The 4,683-nt window shown below is 47.7% G+C and overlaps 1 non-coding gene and 1 pseudogene across 1 annotated transcript; both read right to left on the bottom strand.

The window, feature by feature from the left end:
* Positions 1-2,686: 2,686 nt before the first annotated feature.
* Positions 2,687-2,876, bottom strand: LOC142567861 (U2 spliceosomal RNA). Its single transcript, XR_012825270.1, has one exon. It is a non-coding gene; the product is annotated as a U2 spliceosomal RNA (small nuclear RNA).
* A 506-nt stretch (positions 2,877-3,382) lies between these two features.
* On the bottom strand, positions 3,383-3,670 carry LOC142567855 (U2 spliceosomal RNA; annotated as a pseudogene).
* Positions 3,671-4,683: the final 1,013 nt, after the last annotated feature.

Here is a 4,683-nt window from a genome sequence, read left to right on the forward strand (position 1 = left end):
TCGTATTATAGAAAAGGCGGGTTGGCGGCGCTTCCTGGAGGGTCAAAACGTACAATCGTCGAACTAGCGCTCCCGGCGTCAAGTGGAGTGCATCCTTCTTCTTGTAACGGTTTGCAATTGACTGCTTGAATGTGCCGACCACGCGTCACGGGTCGCGTATAGAGCCAACCGTTGGCAAGAACGCGTCTAGCGTAGCAGCAGAACCGATCGCGGTTGCGATAACCCATCGCTGCGTAGCGAAAGAAAAAAAAAAAACGAACGCACCCACACGCAGTTTGTAGCAATAACCGCACAAACCAATGTGGTTTTAAATGTAGCCTCGCAGGTCACAGTAGAAGGGCACTGAAACTTTCTCGTAACACACACTGCTGTAGTCCACAAAGAACAAAGCGCACAAAACAGAAATGATACAGCCGCACTGCATTATTTCGTGTTTTCACTATATCATAACTTTCGTGTGCATGCCACGCAGGCCAGGAGTAAAAGGCAAGAAAAAAAATGATACGCGATCCTAAGCTTTGACTTGGCTGCTGTGGCATTTATGTTCTCTAGGCGAACGCAACGCGCCAGCCTCGACTGGCCGCCGAAGCGACGAGCTCAGCAGCGCATGCGCAAGGGCGCACACCACCCCAACCGAGCTTCCCTGCTTATCGGAGAGAGCAAGTGCGCGTGAACACGGGCGCGTCTGAGTATCTGAGCTTAAAAAAAAAAAAAACTGTGCCCGAGGCAATGACAAAGGCAAGTGGTCGCGGTCGCTCTGAATCTTATCGTATTATAGAAAAGGCGGGTTGGTGGCGCTTCCTCGAGGGTCAAAACGTACAATCGTCCAACTAGCGCTCCCGGCGTCAAGTGGAGTGCATCCTTCTTCTTGGAACGGTTTGCAATTGACTGCTTGAATGTGCCGACCACGCGACACGCGTCGCGTATAGAGCCAACCGTTGGCAAGAACGCGTCTAGCGTAGCAGCAGAACCGATCGCGGTTGCGATAACCCATCGCTGGTAGCGAAAGAAAAAGACGAACGCACCCACACGCAGTTTGTAGCAATAACCGCGCAAACCAATGTGGTTTTAAATGTAGCTTCGCAGGTCACAGTAGAAGGGCACTGAAACTTTCTCATAACGCACACCGCTGTAGTCCACAAAGAACAAAACGCACAAAATAGATCTGATACAGCCGCACTGCATTATTTCGCGTTTTCACTATATCATAACTTTCGTGTGCATGTCACGCAGGCCAAGGAGTAAAAGGCAAGAAAAAAAAGATGATACGCGATCCTAAGCTTTGACTTGGCTGCTGTGGCATTTATGTTCTCTAGGCGAACGCAATGCACAAACTGAACTCGAATTTCCAATAATGGAAGTTCGTATTTGGCGACATGGTTGTATTTTTGACTAATATTTGCGTTTTTCGCCCGTGCATGCGCTTCACTGCGCTACTCTTTGCCCCTTCAACGCGGCTTCACTGCAATGCGGGAGTGTTCTGCGTTAAGCCGAACCAACTGGCAAAATCGCGCCTAGCACATAGAGTTCCCCCCCCCTCCCCCCAAAAAAAAAGGCGGAAAAGAAAAGTAGCCTTATTTAAACGAGAAAGATGCCACGAGTGCCCCAACGGAAAGCTTTAAGGGTTACCGAAGGGTAACTGAGGGCGACGCAACGAGCTTTGGCAAGAAGGACGATGGGTGTAGCGTCACGAGAGATAGGAATAGAGCAGATTGAGGGGCGAGCGAACAAACGCGAGTTAATGACACCTTAGTTTAAACCATGAAAAAAAGAAATGGGCATGCAATGGGGGGGGGGGGAGATGGTCATTGAGGGTTACGGACCCAATTCCAAGAGAAGGGAAGCGTAGCAGGGGGTGGCAGAAAGTTGGGAGGGCAGATTAGATTAGGAAATGTGCAGGGACTACATGGCGACAATTAGCACGTGACCGGGGTACTTGGATACTTATGGGAGAGGCCTTTGCCCTGCACTGGGCGTAACCAGGAGGAGGAGGATGAAAAGGTAGCAACAGGTCTTCATAACATACAGGTTGGAAAGCGGGAGCACCTTTGAACCCTTGAATATATTTCGCAAGACTTGGCCACACGACAAGTTTGTTTTCGAGGCGTTCGCTCCCACTGCTGCGAAAATGTGCACACAACGGCTGCACAGTAGTTGCCAGAAAGCGGGCACTCTATTTTTCTTTCATAGGGAATCTTTCTTCCACTAGGGCAGCGGATTTTGGCAGGGCGAGCTTGCGTTGGCGCTGTGGTTTACGGATCCAAGCAATAGTGAACACAAAAATCCAGTGTTGGCTTTGAGCGGGATTCACATTGGTGGCCGAACCCACGGCTAATCATACACCCCCCCCCCCTCCCCGTCCTATAGTGGCTCATTACAGCAGACAGAAACATCGGATAAATAACAATCCTATTTCTTAGACATATAATTTGCCGATTCTCCCTCCTGGTTCTTTCTTTTGCTGTCATTTATTTTTCTCGAAGGCCGTAATAAGAAATTTGCTGGTGCGGCTGTCCCATTTGCGCGGCAAGAAGTGCGACGCTACACACAGGTGGAGTGGCCGTTTAATTACTCTCGTGGTCCGCGAACCGGCGTCGTTGCGTATGGTATAGGAATGGTGCGTGTGAAGTCAGTGCTCGCTTCGAGCTTGTGTTCTTCATTTTGATTGAATGAAGTCTCACCGAAGTGAGCGGGGGCCGATCCCGGAGGTAGTGCAATACCGGGCCGACCTGCGGCGGAGGTGAAGCAGGCTTCAAGCACTCCGCCAACTTCCAAAAATAGGTTTAATATCGTGGGTCCACATAGAACCCGTATCACATATTAAGCTGATAAGAACAGTTTTTTATTATGCTAGTTACACATCACATCATAAATATTTGTTACGAAACCAAGGAAAAAACGGATAAAAGGTGTGTAGTCTAAAACCGGCAAACAAATGACTAAAAAAACTAGTTAGTGGTGTTAGTAATAAAAGGCTAAAACTGTAAAGGTGTAAAACAGCAAAAATCGCTTCTCTAAAAACATAAGATCATCTAAGAGGTGCCGACATGGGCTCTAAAAATCTTTGTAGAGGCGCTGATAGTATCGCTGATGCACAGGCGTTTGAGTGTCCGTAGGTATGACCTACTGCACAGCCTGCGCATCACGCGATCGTTCCCCTGATCCCAGGTGCCAAGGCAGCCGACGACCACCGCGTCCACCGTCACGCGTCCCATTTGCGCGGCATGAAGTGCGACGCTACACACAGGTGGAGTGGCCGTTTAATTACTCTCGTGGTCCGCGAACCGGCGTCGTTGCGTATGGTATAGCAATGGTGCGTGTGAAGTCAGTGCTCGCTTCGAGCTTGTGTTCTTCATTTTGATTGAATGAAGTCTCACCGAAGTGAGCGGGGGCCGATCCCGGAGGTAGTGCAATACCGGGCCGACCTGCGGCGGAGGTGAAGCAGGCTTCAAGCACTCCGCCAACTTCCAAAAATAGGTTTAATATCGTGGGTCCACATAGAACCCGTATCAGATATTAAGCTGATAAGAACAGAGTTTTTTATTATGCTAGTGACAATACATCATAAATATGTGTTACAGAACCAAGGAAAAACGAGTAAAAGGTGTATAATCTAAAACAGGTAACCAAATACTACCCTTTGATCTTAGCCAAAAGGCCGAGAAGCGATGTCCTTCACTTCACTCCATTGTACTACTGCCTTGTGGGCGCCCTGCCGACATTGGTAACCTCAGCAACAGCGTGGGCAATTTTCTAAATTTCAGCCTGTCTAGAGACTCTATGCTCTCTATCTGAGGAATAAACTCGCGACGCCTCAGTCTTTCGCTGTTAACGAAACGCTGTCGCGTAGAAACGAGACCCGAGTGCAAGCTTGTTTGTAAGGCCAAACCAACGACGGCAACCTCGTAGAAAACGGAGCAGGCGAGCGGAAAACACGCGCAAGGGGAATGCTTACTTCCGTCTGAATGCGGCCGCTCGAGGTGACTTTCTTTGAGGCCTTCGTTTCAAGCCCGTGCGCAAGTGTAATATAGCACGCGCATTTCCTTCATTTCTTTTTATTTACCGCAAGGCCCACTGAAAATTTTGATACGGCACAGGCCGGGACGGATCGCAACGTGTAGAATCGACCGGCAGAATTAGGTAGCGTGCCCCATGTACGAAGACGAGCAACATAGAAGTGAATGAAAAAAAAATAAATATAGAAAAGACTGCGCACTCCTTCCAACCTGAAACAGAGGGGGGAGAAGAATCGCCATGTGAAGCACAGGTATTGTATGTTAAAAAAAGTGCTACCTCATAATCTTTACCACTATCCCGCGCGCGTGTGTTTGTATATGCATATACACACACACACACACACATATATATATATATATATATATATATATATATATATATATATATATATATATATATATATATATATATATATATATATATATATATATATATATATATATATATATATATATACACACACACACACACACACACACACACACACACACACACACATGCTAGCATAGCTTAAACGCAGCTTTGAAGCTCAGCCTTACACAAGAAGAAAGCACCACCCCTTTCGCAATCCCCATTTGAACCATTTAAGTGAGAAACGTGAGTACAGCCAGGTCGTTCGAAACTGGCGCGAAAACGCATTGGCGCCATCTGTGTACGGAACTAGGA

Source organism: Dermacentor variabilis, unplaced genomic scaffold (genome assembly GCF_050947875.1).
Source record: "Dermacentor variabilis isolate Ectoservices unplaced genomic scaffold, ASM5094787v1 scaffold_14, whole genome shotgun sequence".
Lineage (NCBI taxonomy): Eukaryota > Metazoa > Arthropoda > Arachnida > Ixodida > Ixodidae > Dermacentor > Dermacentor variabilis.